Source organism: Centruroides sculpturatus, unplaced genomic scaffold (genome assembly GCF_000671375.1).
Source record: "Centruroides sculpturatus isolate CEXI.00-Female unplaced genomic scaffold, Cexi_2.0 scaffold246, whole genome shotgun sequence".
NCBI classification, from domain to species: Eukaryota; Metazoa; Arthropoda; class Arachnida; order Scorpiones; family Buthidae; genus Centruroides; species Centruroides sculpturatus.
This window is the reverse complement of record NW_019384771.1, coordinates 497,012-517,279: the sequence shown is the minus strand read 5'-3', so window position 1 is coordinate 517,279 and position 20,268 is coordinate 497,012. Positions and strand designations below refer to the sequence as shown.

At 29.3% G+C, this 20,268-nt stretch overlaps 1 long non-coding RNA gene across 2 annotated transcripts in view; it reads left to right on the top strand.

The window, feature by feature from the left end:
• The first annotated feature begins 450 nt into the window (after window positions 1–450).
• LOC111628985 overlaps window positions 451–20,268 on the top strand; it is a 33,487-nt gene continuing 13,669 nt past the window's right edge. The window contains exon 1 of one of the 2 annotated variants that reach the window (XR_002757254.1): window positions 451–627. This is a non-coding gene — a long non-coding RNA (uncharacterized LOC111628985). The remainder of the gene's footprint in view (window positions 628–20,268) is intronic. The other variant, XR_002757253.1, reaches the window with a different exon arrangement.

Here is a 20,268-nt window from a genome sequence, read left to right as displayed (position 1 = left end):
CGATAACCGAAAACAAATAACGATAATTTATTTTATTTTATTTTTTGTCGGAGATTTGAGATTGATAATTTAAAATATTAGTTACACGATTCAGCATTAATCATTCCTCACGATTGAATTATTTAAAAGGCCGAAATCTATTTTATATAATAATTGTAGTCTATACAAGTGGAGTGAAATTCTCGCTTGCTCATGATTAATAAATTTGCATTGTATTTTTATCACGCCGTTCGTTTAAATTTATTAAATTCAAGGCTATTTAAATTTATACACGTTAAAAAGATTTTTTTTTTTTTTTGTGGTTTTTCGACTGGTTTCAGTTTCCTTTCGCCTTCGATTTCAATCCCGCACCGAATAAGACTGACATACGTAATACGTAATATAGGACTAAATAAAATTGAATAAATATCGCATTATATAGTAAATGAAAAATAAAAGAGAACATCAGTTTACGGGAGCGAAGAAAGAATTGCGAAATATCTCTTTCAAAAAGTGTATAGTTTTCTGAACACGTGACCTATATGCATAGTGTACATCCGGGAGTGCGGGACTTAGTTTTGTGACCGCTGATGTCCGAAGCGGTCACAAAATGTTTCCGATTAGGGTGAATTTACCTAAAAAAATACCGTAAGTAAATTACTGACTTGTAATTAATGATTAAAAATGAAGTAAAATCTACGAATTTGTCAATTAAAGCTCGTTAATATAGATTTAAACGCCGTTTATATGTTAAAAACAACCGTGTATCTAAGCCTAACATGCTAGGATGGGTGTCTTCTGCTAACGTGAAGTTGTTTTTAATCGATTAGGAATTAAGTCATTTATTATTTTAACGTCGGATAATATTGGCGTAGAAGTAAATAAAGATTTAAAATAGATTTAGCGTCGATGTGTCGAATGATAATTTTATTTACCCACGAAACATTACGTGGTGAAAACTGTCAAAATTGAAGGTCACTGATTCGAAGTGGATCCACTTGAACTGATTGACAATTTCTTGCACTTTTATGCTTTTGAAGAAACGAATAATGTTAATGAAATGTAATATTTAAGCCAGGTTTATTTAGATTAGAAGTGAAACGATACTGTTATTGATTTTTTTCGATTGAATTAATGATAAACTATTGATTTCATTATTTTAAATCTGATTTGATATGAAGTTAGATTATTCGTATATGAAAGAAGTCAATTATTAAGAGGAAACATAGGTAACAATTGTTCTTGTGTGTTAATTCTTTGATAAAGTATTAATTATATCAATGGTAGTTTTAATTTAACTGTTTGTGTATATGCGTAACATGTACTGTACATTAAAACTACACGAATATTGATATTGTTTTTGCTTAGTTAATCTGTTTTTATGTGATTGTAACGTTTAAGTTTGGATTAACATGCAATACATTATCTTACATGAGCAAATGTTAATTTTCTAGATGCCAAATTTGTATGTAATCAAATAATTTAGACATACTAAAGGTCTAATACCTTTAGTATGTCTAAATTATTTGATTCGATATCAAATGTTACTTATCACAATAGATATACTGTACTTCTGAAAGTTTTGATTTACATTCCTAAATTGTGATAAGTCTAATTATTAAAACTATCTCCTTTTCAAATTATTGGTGGTACGAATATGGTCTGTAGGAAGACCTTTCAAACAGACCATATTTGTAGCCTGGAGGCTTTAGAAATATATAAAGCTAGCCTGAACAGCAAGTGTATTAATTTTAAAGACTGCAATATGATATTGCATGTATGGAGATACCTTTATGAAAAATTTGGGCAAATTTAGCCTATATTAATTCACTCTGTACTGGTACATCTTAAAAATGTGTGTGAAAGACAGGGTTGTATGTTTACGAGTTTTAGTCGTTCTACTGTTTGAATTTGATTTACATTATGTGTTGTTTGAAATTTAAAATTGCTTTTTTTAATATTATCGTTTTAATGTTCCAATTTGGAATTAGTTAAAAAACCTGATGCAGACCTTGGTGAAGGCCAAAAATGTTCAGAGTTTGTTAATATTTGTTACTGGTAGTTAAAGGTTTTGTTTTGTGTGTGATAGTCTAATCTTAGAGATAAATTCAAGATTCACAAGAAATGGATTTAAATATTAGTCTTTTAAATAGTTAATGCTGGACTGATTTTGAGGTTTTGATGTATGTTCTCTTTCTTATATAATATCCAGTTAAATGATGAAATAATTTTTGTGAAATTAACTGAATGGTTTTAGATGCTTACTTTTCATTGTTGAGAATTTTTTATAACTAATATTTTGATATAATAAATAGCAATTATAAGCAATCTGGAATTTAAAGTGTAAAAGCATTACATTAAATTCAGATAATTTAAATTGTTCAATTTTATAGATGTTCTATTTAATTCCAATTTTTTTTTATTGAAGATGGTCTGATTGTCTGGTTTGAAAACATTTCAGTTTAATAAATAAGTAATTGCCAAGAAAGTTACCAATAATTTGTCGTTTGTTATTGAAGTGATTTCCGTATTGAAATTATACTTTAATACAGAAATTATTATAAATGGTGAGAATAATTGTTAAAGAATTAAACGTAAATGCATTTAGGAGCATTGACATTGATGTACATTGAATTAATCTGTCAAATCATCAGCTAATAATTTATTAGTTCAGGCATATTTTTAGATGAATTCAGTCATTCAGTTTGAAAATTTATTATTTACAAGATTATTTATAATCTGCAATAAAAGCATTTCATTAATATTTTATTTAGGTTTGTATTAATATGTAATTAAATATTAAAGTATATGCTTGACATTAATTATATTAATGTCATGTGAATGTAATATGTTAAATATATAATGTAAGCGTATAATATATATATATATATAATCTTTGATGTTTATTAGCTACAAACAAAAAAGTTTTTAATTTATTAATTCAAAAGGAAGATTAGAAACCTAATTTTTTATGTAGATATTAAAAATACTATCCAAATTCTTTATTTGAAAATAATTGTATTTCTAGTGACTAAGAGATGATAATAAACACTTCTAGAAACTACTTATGGAAAGACTATCAACATTTTTAAATCTTCCTAATTCTTTGTATTTTGTGAAAAAACTTTTAGAATCTTTTATAGAATGTTAGAATGAGCTCAAAATTGTTTAGAATACTTTTGTGTTAAGTTATAAATAAATTAAACATTTTGATTTCATCATTAAAAAAATATTTTGTAAATTATAGGCAGCATTATGATTCATAATCTTTAAATTCTGTATTTTATGTTTTAGATAAAAAACTCAAACAAGGTAAGCCAAATTAATTTCCCAATGTACTGTACCTCCTGGAAAAATTTCTTACATTGTTAATTTATCCTTATGCCCACACAGACAAAAACTCTGTTGAAGTAGTACAAAAAAATGCAAGACTTCATTCTGATGAATGAAGAATATATCATGATCTTGAATTTTGAGTTTGTACCCATTTATTAAGATAGAACAATGTTTCTATATGTTGAGGAATTTCCTCATAAGGACTGTCAGATCTGACAAACACTGCAAAGACATCTTAGAGTTAGCACAACTAGTTTGTTTCTTGTCTTATTTCAATTCAAGGATAACACTTACATCAAGAAGGGCTCTTGCATCAACTCTAAGGATAATTTTTTCCATCTCCAATGCCTAGAAATGTACATTGAATTCTAAAATAGTTATTTTGGATTTATTATTTAAGCTAACTATACTGTATGTATCCAAACTTTTAAATTTTTTTCCACTACTGCAAAAATTCTTGTGACCCCTGGATTGACCAAAAATTATGATGATAAATTCAATTAAATAAAATGGTTTTGGTTAGAATAGTTAGAATAAGTTTCAAGGTTAGAATAAGTTTCAAGGTTTTAACACTTGAAACTTATTTCACTAAATTAAACTTAAACTTTAGAAATTGTTCTTACCATACAACATTTCCATTACATAAAACACAGTTAAAGTATACATTAATGACACTAAATACTGAATATACTTAGCAGATTGTTCACATACATAACTCCAAGTGTTCAGTACAATACAGCATTAACACAAAACAGTTACTATGCCCTATCACTGCATGTGTGACAAGACCTAAATAAACTGTTAATACACAACATAAACTTACATTATAGGCCTCTTAGTGCTCTCAGAGCAAAAAGAGGTCTATGGGCCCCACAGAACTGTACCCTATAGAAAAAAACCTTTTTAAATTTGTCATTTTATTTTAACTTTAGTTTTTTGTATTTTGTATGCTTGGTTTTTTGAATTTGTAGTGTTTTTTAATCATCTTATGTGATACAGTCAACCTCCCCCTATAACACAGGTTCCTATAGTTCGGAGTCCTATATCACGGCGAAAAAATTGCGACAGTATTTGTACAAACATGCTAAAAAAACTCCTATAATTCGGTAATCATGCCAACTCGTCACGACAAGATTGCACAAACTGTTGAGTTTAAACAAGTGGTGGACCTACCAAAAAACCATTTATTATTTAACGTCCATAAAAATTATATTTATATTAATGATGTCTCTAAAGTTCAGCGAATTTTTCACAAAAAAAAAATAATTTATGAGGAAGCACGCTAGTGCCATTTGATGACAATCTCCACAACGAAAACAAGCTTAAGCAATGGTGTAGTCGAATGGTGCACACTCGGTAAGTAATCCTACAATTTTTTGTTTGTAGCATAGTTTATATGGATTATTCCCAAAAAAGTATACGTATTTTGGAAATGTTGAGTTGAATTAGTCTAGAATCGATTAATTTTATGGAAGAAACCTTTCAAACAGCTGTAGTCTGTAAACTGCATACGTGCCGGGTTGTGATTGGCTGGACTCATAGAAGCTGGATTCATAAAAACAGGTTGTGTTATAGGGAGGTCGACTGTATTTCATTGTATTTGATTTGATTGCTTGAGGTCTTTTAAAAGACCTCAAGCAATCAAATTAAAATGACCAAAAATATTTGCATTAGTTAAGCATAATTTCTCTTGCTACTAAAAAGTTTTTATGGTATTAATTGGTACTTTATATAGCAGTTTGGCATGACTTGGCATACGTTTTATATTGTGATTCTTTGTTTTCAGCTCTTAAAAAATTACTAATATGATTTAGAATTAAGCAAAACATACTAAATTGTAGCTCTAGGAGCTCATTTATAGCTGTATAGTTTAAACCAGTGTTTCTCAACGGGGGCGATATCGCCCCCATGTGGGCGTTTTTCCATGTTGAGAAGGCGATTAGTAACAATTTGTATTTTGGGGGTGAAAAACAATTTTCTGGGCGATATAGTAAAACATTATATTAAGAATAATTAGATATTTTATTCGTTATATCACACAATAATTAAAAAAACAACATTATACTAGTCACTAGTCTATTCAATGCAGTACGAATTTGGCGTTAGCTTTGTCCCTCAGCATCGAAATTTTGTAGTGAAGGGGGCGATACTACGTAACGGTTTTATTGAAGGGGGCGACGGTTCGTTAGAGGTTGAGAGACACTGGTTTAAACCCTTGGTATATCTGAATGACTTATTTAAACATATTCTTTGAATTCTTCCTCTTAAGGACTTACATTCCTCCAGTATCCTGATTTGAAAGAGCGACATTGGATAAACCTCATTCGATTTACATTCATTCAGGAACTCCAACTTGGAATTAGTCTTCACAATCTTAACACATAACTTCTTATATTTCATAAATTACCAAACGATCGCCTAAATATCGGGCTATAATTAAATGATTGGAATAAAGTAATTGTTGTTATTTATTCCTATATTTCTTATAATTACTTATTTTACATAAATTCTTATAATTCCATACTAAATTGGTCAATAACATTTAACAAACACAAATTTATAGATCTGGTTATGCTTTTTTATGTATTCACAATTACCATAAGTGTTACATCATTATATTAATTATGATTATTTGTCTGTGTACCATTAATTTATCTTTAGCATTGTGTTATACTGTCAATGTTAAGCATATTGATTGTGGCTAAATTTTAGTATCAAATTCTAGAAGAAATGCATATATATCAATACTTGAAATTTCATATTTGTTTTTTCTTCTGAAAAATTTGTCTTGACAAATCACAAGAAATAATCAATACTATCTTAGAGATTTATGATGGTGTGTGTGTGTGTGTTTTTTTTTTATTACAATAAATGTAAAATGTACAGTAGAAAATAAAATTATTTTTTACTTGTATTATAACTAGGGAATTCGATCCCGGTCCTTATTTCTAACCCCGGGATTTCGGGATTATACTTATTCGATCCCGGGATCCCGGGATTATTTCGGTATTGAGGGTTAATAAAAAATAAGAAAATCTTACAGAAATTAAAAATCAAAATTTAGACAAAAATCAACGTATTTTACGGTATACACCTAGTTAATTTAATCACTCTAATTAATCAGACTTACAGTCAGACTAACCAGACTTAAAATCACTGTCTTCATGTTAAATTTATTCTTTTTTAAGCATCACTGAGATCTCTTTAAACTCACATAAATTGAAAAAACTTTTATGTAACAAACTATGCAAATAAACCTTGAAAATTCACAAAAATCTCTCTTAACATCGACTAAATAGACTACTTTCATATAACAACCTAGTAAGTAGGTAGTAAAGTAAGTTTCTTAGCAAAAAGTATTTAAAAATAATATTAATCAGTCACATTTTTCTTAAATATAAAGAAAACTAATCTAATAGGAACATTCTAATTTGAATTGCGAAAATATGATCTGAGAAATAACAACGCATCCAGTGTCTCATCACCAAGTCTGCTTCTCAATTTGTTGCACATATATGCAGCTGCTGAGAAAACGCGTTTAGGTTTGATGGAAGTTGGAGGAATCGTTAGTAAATACTTATAAGCTTCGAGGACACGGGGAGGATGGAAGAAAACAGTCCGGTCGACACGGATCGGGATTGTAGGAGTAAAGGCTACAATCCCGATTGTTTCGATCATTGTAAGCATGTCTTTCTAAAAATAAACGCGTTAATTTTGTAAATTCGGTCTCTGTGTGAGTCTCTCAGCGTCCAGCAAACCACTACCCCGAAACGTAAAAAGACTTTCTCGCATCATCCTGACAGATCGCGGGCAAGGCGAGGGTCGTAACCTTTTCACCTAAGGTCGACCCCCCTAAGCGAGAGGCGTCGGGTCTATATTAACCACACTGGCAAAACAAGATGGCTGACACATTGACAGGTAAAACGCACTGAGTAGTGCTCTCGACTGCGCCAGAAAATCGATTGGCGCCCGCGAAAATTCAAAAATACAAAAATGAAGTATATTACCAAGTAACCCAGTGAGAACTGCTTGCCTATCATTTTAGTTGAAAATACAAGAAGTTTTATTCCAAGCAAGCATCGCAAGCCCGCTAGGTTAATTTCTGCTGCTTGCTTGGAATAAAATTTCTTGTATTTTATATTAAAATGATAGGCAAGCAATTCTGTTAAAAGCACTGGCACTGAACATTTCGCTTCATGCAGTCTATTTTGCAATTTTTTTAAAATGATGTCAATCCCGAAAATCCCGGGATTAGGAAAACTTAATCCTGAAAATTTTGGGACTGAAAAGTGGTCGGGATCCCGGGATCCCGATTTTCAAGATCCCGGGATCAAATCCTCTAATTATAACTTAAATAAATGATAGTATGAAATTCAAGAATTTTAAAATACTTACAGTATATCTAAAGTATACTATGTCTAAAATTAATGTGAAATTTTCGTAAAGGTAAAGAATTGATGAAAAGGTTTATTTCTGGTTCTAATTCAGTTTTTTTTAATACAGTAAAATGAAACACATATCTTGTTTCATTTATGTATCACCATATTAAAATAATAAAAAATATATAAATGAAAATTCAGGAGAGGGGAAAAATGAAATAGTAGTACTGCATGGATCAAGTTTTCAACTTCAAGAGTAGAAGCCATGAGATTTATTGATTATGCTGTTGCAATTATTGTTTTTCACTTGTTTCTGATAATTTATATGCTAATAGGACTACAAAAGTTTCAATTTTAAGCATTATCTTGTAAACTAAAGCCCATTGGACAAAACACTGAAACATGGATCAATTATTTTCAATGTACATTCATGATGTGAAATCAGAAAGTTCATTGAAATCCACAATGCCACGACTGTCCTCCTCTCTTTAGTTTGTTACATTTATTTCAGTGCCACAATAAAGAAAATTTTTTAAAAGAATTAGTTACTGGAGACAAAACTTGGGTATATCACATTACACCTGAGTCTAAGAAAGATTTTATCATTTGGTATCACTTTTGATCTCATCTGCCAAAAAGTTCAAATAAGTTTTGTCTGCTAGTAAATTCATGACAAATGTGTTTTAGTATTGCAAAGAAATTTTGTTAGTTGGTTTTCAAAGAATAGAGAAAATGAATGCATCTCTGTTGTAAGACATTGAATAAATTTTGATATTCCATTAGGTAGGAAAGACCAGAAAAGTGCCAACAAAATTGGATATGCATGCTACATGCAACTTCCCATATTGTACTTCAGTTTAGTTTTAAAAAAAATGTCTGGGATGTAATGGATCATCCTGTGCATAGCCTGAACTAGACTAGGCACCTTCCAAATGTCATCTTTAAAAAGCATCTTAGTGGCTACACCTCTCTGATGGTAAGGAAAAAGATGTGATTATGGACTTTTTCAAATTAAGCAGACAGTTTTTGAATGGAATTTTTGCTCATCATGTCAGGAAAAATTTTTAGAAAAATTTGGCAATTATATAGAAAGAGTTTAGATTAGTTTCATATGGTTATTTTTATTCAGTGACCCAGACCACCTTTTTTAATATGAAGGGAATTGAGTTACATTCATTTATAAGTAAATTGGGTATGGTTTATCAAATGGCAATATTTTCAACTTCCAGAATTGGCCAGAAATGGGCTGTAAAGATAGAAAGTCAAACTTTTTAAATGAAACACGGTATTTTTTAATTTAGATTTTGAATTTAAACTAAAAAAAAAAGACAATTTGTCTCAAACATTTTTTCTGGAAATTCTTTGATTGACTATAAAGTGATCTTGAAAGTGTTATGCATTGCAAAAAATGATACTGTGAAAATAAAATATCTTGCATTACAAAATATTTTAATGAATGTACCATCAATGTAGGCAAAACAAAAAAAATGTTAGCACAATAATTATACATAATTGATGCTGAACTAACAAAAATTGTTACTTCTGCTACATATTTTTGTTCATGTAAATTTTTCTGGCATAATCTATTTGGTGCCAATTTTAACTTGTTCAATCAAAATACAGTATTCAAGTTGAGCATTGTTCTCACCAATGCAAGCATCTACTCTGCTTGAAAAAGAATTTGTTGTTCAAAGAACTTTATATGATACAACTATGTAGTTCATTATGACAACTTTGATAGACGTGTAACTGAAAATAAACTTATTTCAAATGAAAATATAAACATAAGCATAATATTCACTAGCTGGCTGAATATTCAATATGAATATTCAGCCAGCTAAAAAGTATCACAAAGAAATGACTTGTAATAAGGTTTTTCCAAAAAAAGTTCATTGCACTTTCAAGATAATTCTTTTCTCTGAAAATGTCAGTGGAGACATTTTCAGAGAAAAGAGAGACCATATTATCTCATTTTTTTTACATTTAATTTGAATCTAAATTTAAAAAATATGTTCCATTTAAAAAATGATTTTTGGTGTGGATAGTGCATTTCCAGCCAATACTGGAAATTGAAAATATCATCATTTGATAAAGCATACCTGATTTACTTCATCAAAATTTTTAGGCATTTTAATGAAACTTGCTTCTCTTCATTTTAAAAGGGGTTTATGGGTGTTCTGAGTCACTCTGTATATAAGTTGGATTCTGGCTCAAATTTCTTCCTAGATGTGAATTTTTTGCTACTAAATAAAGTGTATCCAAGTAAATGAGTTTGTTCATTTGAAAACCAAATCATTAATATGTATGCTTCTTCCATTAGTTTGTCTTTGACATTCCAATGTGTTAAGTTTTATTGATATTAAAGCTCAGTTTTTCTGTAGCCTCTTTAGTTCTTTCCTTTGCAAAATTAAATAGTAAGGGGAATAGGCATCCTCTTGTTTAAGGCCAGTGCTAACAATAAATGGTTCAGATTTTTTTTCATTGTAGAGAACTTTTTTGTATACATATACACATACTTAACACCTTATTCTTGCCGAGAAAAATTAAGTATGTGTATATGTATAGTGATTTGCTGAGTACTTTATGATATTACTTTTTTGTATATTTCGTGCATAAATAACACATTAAACAAATGGTGTTAAAAGCTTTTATGTAAAGCATAAATACATACATATGCAAGTACTTATTATGATGTACAGAAGAATTGCATTTTAACAAATTGCTCGGGCTGGCAAAAATCATTCGTTGTTCTGAGAATTTGTTATATTGTGAATAATGGGTTTCCAGTACACCCAGGAGAATATCCTTTATTTAAAAGAATTTCCATTTTTTAACCCCTGTATGTAAGAAATATCAGTACTTGAAATTATTCAGTCTCTTGAGATCTCTATTCTTTATTCTGTAGAAACATGTATGTTTGTAATGTACATGTGTATTATGCTGTATATGATTGTATATTATTCCATATGTACATATGTCCTACACCCTGTTTGTTTATGCTGAAACTTGTCAGGAAAGTTTGCACAACTTGGAAATACCCTATAGCTTTGCTAAATTTCAGCACTACACTTGGACTATCAACTGAGTGTTTACTAGGTAACTCCACCTCATTTCTATCAGCCAGCTGATTCTCTTTTTACAATTCTTCAATTTTACATAGCCAAATGTAAAAGTTCATCATCAAACTACAAATTTTCAGAAATACCCAAATATTAACTAAACATTAAAAAAATGTGAAGTTTACAATAGATTTGGGGTGGAAAAAAATCTGTTATTCTGAGTAACAGATCTACTAAAAGGAGGTCAAATTAAATTGATTTGGTGGTACCTGGAAAAAATCCATTGTTCTGTAATCTGTTAAAACGAGATTCTACTGTATTATCATTAATTTTGCCTTTGATCAGGCAAAATTTTTGTATAATTTTTGTGGAATATCAAACAAAAATTTTGAAATTTAGGAAACACAAGTTTAAAAACTTTTTTCTCACATGCATTAATACATAATGAAATCTTAAGATCCATCTGTACATAGTATTTTTTTTGTAATTTATTAATTTTTACAACGTGTAAGTACAGTAGTCTCTATAGTGTCACTTGCCAGTCTGACACATCTAGTAATCCAACACTCCACAGGGCAGTGCACATGAAATTTTTGTATTACCACATTGATGTAAGTAGTGTTGCCACTTTTTCAAAATTGCTGACCCGGACAGCATGTCAGGTTTGTTCGAACAGAAGTTCCTGACGCATGTGCAATGTTATTTTACAATGCGAAGAATAATATGCATGCCGGTTGTAAATTAGTTAGAGTTAGGGACTTGTGTAGGAGTAACATAAATTAAGAAAGAACAGGTACAGATAACTTAGCTCTATTTGTTTGAGACGTGTACGGTCGTACATGCATAAAGAAAAAGGTCGACAAGTTGTGCTCCATACGTCGGAATAAACAGACTAACATGGCAGAATTGCAGATGAGTTTCAGTGAGTGTGAGTTTTTCTCTGTTAAAATAGTATAAATTTGTAAAAATATTTTCAAGAACTTTGTTTCATCGTAATTTCACAATTTCTATGAAATTCCCAGACAAAATTAATACTTCACCCGGACAGTGAGTCAATTCCCGGACTGTCTGGGTGGTAACACTAGATATAAGTGAAAAAGAAAGGCTGATGTAAGTATATACTGTCAGTTGTTTGTTGCATGTGTGGTCAGCAGAACAATAACAATCATGATTAATATTATATACCAACTTATGAATCAAGTACATTTCTTTTTATTATACAGTATATGCATAAGCACAAAATCCAGTAATCTGAATCTGCTGTAATCCAACACTCACTAGTCCAATATATGTCAGATTACAGAGACTATTATATATAGAATAACACACTTCAGTAGACTAAGCAGAAACTGAAAGATTTAATAAATTTAATCTTAAACTCCCTCTGTGTACATGCTTTTGTTAAGATACAGTTGACCCCCCTATAAAACTGTTGATAATTCCATTTTATATGAATTCCGTGTTGTACAAGCCAGTTAGATTTTACAATACGGAGCTGTTTACAGCCTGGCACATGTATTTGTATAATCTTAGTGACTCATACAACATGGAATTCATATAAAATGGAATTATCAACAGTGTTATAGGGGGTCAACTGTACTACAATGTGAATTATACAAAAAGTTTGATGATAGATAACACATCTACTAAGCAATGTATTTATTAAAATTTTTTCCATGACAAAAATACATATGCTATTTATTTTAAGTGATATATTTAAAATACAAAATTTTAGGTAAGGAGCAAGTTTCTCAAGAAAAATAATGGAATTTTTATATGATCATGAAATATTTATTAAAAAATAATTGTATTAATAGCGAGGTTGTGGCTGAAGTTTTCAATGCGAAAATGTGAATGTCTGATGTTCAGTGCTGCCATCCTGTAAGCCTAGAAGTTTTACAATGGTGTTTGGAATGTCAGTGGAATCATGTTCGACATTCCAAACACCATTGTCAAACTTCTATGCTTACAGGATGGTGGCACTGAACGTGTTCAACATTCACATTTTCACATTGAAAACTTTGGTCTCAACTTCAATAATGTTTGTGGCTTGTCCTTCAATTCCAATTAATTGTTTGAATTTGAAATGATTTGTGTGTGTGGCTTGACTTGATTAATTTATACAGATATGGGAATTGCATTGTTCTGAATTTGTGTTATTTGTCTTGACAAAATATGTATCCTGTGATAAAAATGTTTAAGGTAGACTATCTGGTTAATAATAGTGGCGAACAAGGTTTTCATTAATCAAACTTTGGTTTTGTTGTTTACATTTAAGAATTTTTTGAATATGAAATTCAATACTACTACTATAAATAATTTAGTAAATTTACAAATGAAATGTTTTTGATTGATAATTTTTCATATTGAACAGTGTTAAATATTTTTTGCATATCAGATAAAATCTTAAAAAAAATATTAACATAAGAAAAATTGTACCTTATTTTTGTAAGTGTAAGAGTCAATGTGTATTCTAGGTTTGAATTAGAAATAGGTGAATATTATTTTTCTTGAATTTGAATATCAATCATTGAATATTTAAATATTTGAATACCCTAAATAATTATTGAACTGAATTATTTTATAGAACTTATTTAATATTTATTAACTAACTTGTTTTATTTATTTCTATAAATTAATAAAGTAAAACAAAAAGAAAAACAGTTGACTAAATTTTAAGAAATAAAATTTCAAACTTCAAATTTTGAATTCAAGTTTTAAAATACAGGTTCACATAACATGGCACTTTTTTTGGAACATATCTACTGTGTTATACAGGTATCCCTCGTATAACACAGTAGATATGTTCCAAAAAAGTACCATGTTATGTGAATCTAGGCTATATGAAACAAAGGATTAATACAAAACATTGAGTTAGGCTCCAGAAGTTAACAAAAGTATACTATTCTTTTTTGTTACTAAGAGAAATATGTTTATTAAAGCAATCAATAATTAACTAACAATTATAATTAAAAGTATTGTTGATATTAATTTTAATTAAATGAGGACATTTTCTTTTTCATCGTCTTCTGAGCTTTTTTGTTGTTCTTGATCAGAAATATCAGCAATGTCTTCAATTTTTTAATTTTTATCATAATTTTCTATGGATGACAAAATAAAAATATGTTATTAATCAATAATTTGTTCTAGCAGGTCACGTTTGTTCATTTGAGTATCAAGCATTTTTCTTTCCCAGAATTTGTGCTTGAATATTGAATTGTTTGAGTTGGGAACAGTTCAAGTACTGAGATACAGCTGTATTACGTTCATCATTTTTACAAATGATTACTTACCTACAGTTAAAAAAAAGTTTAATAAACCTTACTAAATGCAAAGATAATCTATAAAAACAAAATACAGTGACAGTCTTAAAGGCTAAAATCTGAAAGCAACAATAATGACACCTGGTTGATAAGTTAGTTAGTACAATTTTTCTTCCTTGTCCTATCAGTTTTGATAAAAGTAAACCTGAGGAAAGGCACAAAAATGTTTGAAAATTTCAATATTCTAAAGTCTGTAGGAAAATTTGAGACAACATGAATGCTTACTTGAATAAAAAAAAAATTGAATAACGAAGCTTACAGTTAAAAATTGTGAAATTTTTTTTGGGGTGAAGTATATATTTATAAAAATAAAAGTATATTTTCCTTGTTAACCTGTTTACCTTTTTTAAGTTTTTATACCAGTCTACGGACTCGGGACTTATTAAGCCTCCAAAAGTCAGAAACGAATGGAAAACTAGCAGTTTTCCGTGTACTAATGAATAGTACAATACGGTAAAAAAATAGATTATCTGACTCCATCGATTCTTTTTAGAATATTTTTATTGATATATTGTGAAATTTTGTATGGAGGATTTTCATAACCATGTTAGAGTGAAACTGGAAGTCATGTTGTATGGAGCAATAACCCCAATTTTCAAACCATGTTAGAGCAAAACTATGTTGTAAGAAGGGATACCTGTACTCTTTTTTAGGCAGCCAACTCTTATCTCAACTGCAATAGATTAACAAATAATTGTTCTTTCTTACCTACTACAGATTTTTATTTAAGAAAATGAGAATTCAAAAAACTTCAAAAAAGAAGTAAACTAGAATCTAGTTTACTTCTTTTCTTGTCACAAATTAAACCATAGGTACTAAAGATGTGCTGTCTGTGTGCAGTGATGGATACAAAATAGCATCAACACAAAAAAAATTAACATTTATTTGTTTGATCTTCAAAATGTTTTTAAAAACATTTTATATATGATTTATCAAACCAGTCATAATACAATTGTTTGTGTTAGTAAAAGGTACTTATTAATTTTTCAAATTTATTTAATTTTTGAGTTAGCTCTCCTTTGAATACTTCTGGATCTGCCACTGTGACTGTAGAGAAAATTGGCCAAAGTCTGGGATCCCATTTTGTTTCTAATCTGTATATTTTTTATTTAAAATTATTTATATTTGAATTTTAACAAAATGAGATATTTGATATGCTTTCTAATAGTCTGCATAGCTCAGTTTAACTCATAATGCAACAGACTTTTCAAATAAATTATTTATAGAAGAAAGTACAAAAACACCATATGAGGAAAAGGTTGTCTAAATCAGACCCATTTTAAAAGTAACAGAAAAACACAAAGTAAAAGAAAGCACTATAATTTTATTAAAAGTGACTGTAAGAAACTATAACTAGTTTTTTCTAATTATTTTAATAAACTTTTTAGAAACTGGTTTAATAAGTTTGCACTTCATGCCGATGTATACTATTATTCGAACACTTACGTGCAGTGGCATTACAGGAGTGGAGTTTCGGATATGGAAATTTATCCGACTTTTGTAGAAAGGTCTTATCTGCTAGCACTTTCAGTATTGTAAAACTACCATCATCAGGTGGTACATAGAATACGATAGTTTAAGCTTTCCGAATAATATTCTGATGGTTTTTCAAAATTTCAATATCGAATATTTCGAACAATATTTCTGATGGTTCAGCTGATTATGGTTTTCGAATATTATTTAAAGGTTCTTATGTCATAGCGCATTGAAAAATGATAATAAATATTATAGTGAGAAATGTCCATAAAAGAGCATAGTTCATGCATGTATGCGCACCAAGGTAAAATAAGCATATGAGCAATAAAGGAGTATTTTTATTTGTTTTTTGAAACCGTGTCCTGTTTTATATTTGTGCGTAGTAAACACTAGTATTTTTATCTTGGGTTGAGTTGTTTGAAAGCTGTTATCCAAATTTGTAGGAGCTCGAAAGTTGGGGAGTTGCACGGTATGGTACTAGAAATGCAGAGTGCTATGCACAGTTTCTACATACTATGACGTAAGAACCTTTAAATAATAATCGAAAACCATAATCAGCTGAACCGTCGGAAATATTGTTCGAAATATTTGATATTGAAATTTTGAAAAACCATCAGAATATTGTTTGGAAAGCTTAAACTATCGTATTCTATGTACCACCTGATGATGGTAGTTTTACAATACTGAAAGTGCTAGCGGATAAGACCTTTCTACAAAAGTCGGATAAATTTCTGTATCCGGAACTCCACTCGTGTAACGCCGCTGCATGTGTTCTAATAATAGAAACTGGTTTGTGTTCCATAAATGACAGTGGTCACAAATATAACTTCTATTTGTTGGACAACCCACTTTCTCCCATGTCAGTTGCCTTTTTGTCGCTCCATTTGAAATGGTAGATACATAAAACATTTCAGGGTTTGATGTAGGATGTAGAAAAAGCATGTGTCAAACTTAGGAAAGACCAAAGGCTCCTACTTATGTGATTTGTCGTTGGTATTTTCAGGACTATTTTTAAGTTATACAAGAAAATGTTACTGTTATAAGACAGTACTTATTACAGACAAATATGCCAAAAGTATCACAACTTACCCTCTTTAAAATAATGAAAAAGCACTACTATACAAACACACACAATGTTTCATTCTCACAAAAACAAAAAATGGCAGGTTGACCAGATATACCATGTGATACAGTGTTGCCATTTTGAACATACAAAATTTCCTTCTGTAACTTTGTTCCATATTGTGTACTCTGTATGGCAACACTTTCTAAAAAAATGTACAAGACCACTTTTGTTTATGTATGGCAAAATATTGTAGATATTCATAGTACATTCAAACCCCATTTATGTTTTTTAAGGGAATTGATAAAAATATTGTGTGAGAAAAACCTATAAGTAAAAGTACTTTATGAATTTCTTTCAAACTAAAAATAATTTCATAAAAGTGTGGCATGGAACAAATTAACACTATAACTGAATTTGTGTGTACAGTACAATTAGTAAAGAAGTAATCGTTCTAAAGGTTACCTCAAGCTGATAGTGAATAATGAGAAGGGATGTTTTGTACATTATTTTGATGCTTATTTAATGTAGATGAGCTCTATTGCTTCAATTTTACTGTTTAACTTCATTTAAAGTAATTAGAAGCAAAAATGTGCCCAATTTTGTTCTCTTGTCATGTTGGCTATTGAACTTATTTTCAACCACTATAAAAATAAACCTCCTGAAAATAAACTTCTTAAGTTGACATTCTTTTATTCATTCTCAATTAGTTTTTAATTTTTATTGATTTCAGATTATTTTTTAATTTTGTTATTAATAGAAAAATTACTGTAAATTAAATTTTGGTTAGGACTGACATAAGTGAAAAAAACTCTTTGTGTGAAAGAAATGAAAAACTATATTTGATTAAATATCAACTTGGATATTCATTTCTACATGCAAATTAACTAAAGGTATTTACATTGTATTTAAAGGTTTATTCAATTCTTTTCAAAGAAACAAAGTCACAGATGAGGAATATATGGACATACGTTTATTAATAATAGTCTTTGTTGAATTATCCAGAGACAGAATCAAATGTATGTATTTATTTATCTGTACAGACTATGCTAAGGTAAAATCTATTTTCAATTTGTTAAAGTACTAATGGGACAAGTTTAGTACACGTATCCCTTAATTAACACGATTAGTTAATTCCTTGATGCTACTATGTATGTCAAAATCGTGTTAATCAAATACAGTGGTACTGTACCTCGGTACCTGACTTGAACAATCACAACCCACCAGAACAAATTTTTGGTTAATAAATATTTTGATTTTGTCATTTGTAAAAAGATTTTTATGATAAAAATAAATAATTAAATTAAAAATAAAATGAAACCTTAGAGCTGCCTACCTTAGACAAAATTATATTCAATCCAGATTCCCTCTCCCCACTTCATGTGGAACATAATCATGTCTGTAACGTGCCGTGATTTGTTGAGTTCATGAGTTATTTGTAAAATTTTAACAATTTTTTTCTTGAAATTACTCTTCTTCAACAGCTTTTAGGTCCCCTGTACATTTAGTAACCTTTAGTTCAAAATTTTCTGAACAAAACTTTAAACCACATCTGACACATTCAACATTTTAGACGATCTTTCCCATATAAATTAATTAAGAGTATATTTTACTGTTTACATAGTGTTTTATCTTTTACAAAACTTAAAAAGTCTACATAATATGCCTGATATGCATTTTATCTATAGACATTTCAATTTAATTTTATGCACACTAAATGTGAAGTCAAGTTTTAAAATAAGTTTCTAAACAAGAATACGGTATCACATTAGCAGTAATATATTAAATTGAACAGCTCACTCGGTGCACTGTTGCCAAGTCCCAATCAGCAGATTCTCCTAGAATGAAAACAATTTCCCCAAGAAATTTAAAATTTCTTTCTTCCCTTAAATTTAAATGAAAACTTAAGAACAGTTAAATTCATTTTAAGCTTAATTTTACTATTCAATCATATTTTATATAATGAATTTGTCATTTTAATATGTCACACATACTTATGTCATAACAAAAAAGTATTCATAGATGTAAATGTTCAACTATCATAATTTTAAACTGTAGATCTGTGTCAGAAATCGCCCTCAGCACAAAAATAGCATATTCACCATTACCTTATTTGCCCAGAAAAATATATCTACCTTAAGTAAAGACAGCTGGTAAAGCTGTGTTAATTAAAACTTCTGCCTTGTATATAAAGTGATTGCCTTAATTAATTTTGCATGTTAATCAAATCTTGCATTAAGCAAGGATACCTGTTAACTGTAAATTAGCTTCTGTGTATCATTACCTGTTCTTTCATTGCATAGTAAATGACATAAATGTAGCAAAGAATTATTGAACAATTAATTGTCTGTTTTCAACTTGTTGGAAATGCAACTCTTACAATGTTTCACCACTACTACAAAAAAAGAATATCATACAACATTATTTATATAACATTGGTATCATTTTCAATTGTCTAAGATAGTTCTTCATCCAAAAGCAAGTTTCTACTTTTTGTAATGAAATTTGTAATATGGGAGCAACCATATTGTTGCACTGATGGAAAACCAAGTCTGAACACAGTGTGTTTATTGCTGACACTGAAAGCAACTGGTTTTTCCTGAACACTGCACACCGAAACCAGTTCTTTTACTAAACAGTTTATATATGCACTGATGCTCTTAGTTCATTTATTTAACTTGTTTATGTTGCATACTGAATGTCTTATATTAATAAACTATGTAAAAACATTTATTTTCTCTCTTTATTTGCAACTTAATTTTTTTAAGCAAATGTTTTGATGGGTACTAGTTCATATATATTTGTCTATATCATTGTTGATAAGACGAGAATATATGAGATGTTAAATTAATATGCGTTTTTTAAAATAAAACGCCCTTGTAACAGGCGAAAGCCTTTTACGACAAATAAAGATTATTATTATTATTATATTTGTCTATATTGTAAAGAGAGATTTTTTTAATTGTTTCAGTTATTTAAGTTTATTAATTTTTTTTTCGTTTTATTTTTTACAAATTAAGCTAAATATGAAATTTTTTATTTTACTTCATTTTAATATGATAGGTTGTTTATATTCAAAGCTGTATTTTTGTTTTCAAGTTAAAGTTGCTTATGTTTTACAACTAATCCTATACAGGAAAACTAACAGTTAATATTGCATTAGTTTTTATATTTACTTAAAAATACAAATCATAATTTATATATTTATAACAATATAACTCGTGTATATAATATGTACTGTACTTAAATTTAAATATACATGACTACAAAATATATACAGTAGAGCATAGATTATCCGACTCAATTGGGGACTGGGGTTGGTCGGATAACCGAAAAGTATGAAAAAATCCATTATTAGTGTAGTGTATTATTATATCCCATGTAATTAGTATATTAGTATATTGCTATTAACCAACTTCGCGTTGAATTTTCATCGATGGTAAGCCTAACAAAATTTTTTTTAAACTAATAATCGTCGCTATTGTATCGTTAAAAATTATTTTATTAAGCCTCGTTTAAATACTGGCTCCCTTTCATGGTCGAATGAGTGTTGCCAGCTAAAACACGTAAAAATAATATTAAAGTAGCCAAGACATAGCCAAATATTGTAGCGCCACATCACTAGCGGACATTTGAAATTTGCCGACTAGGAC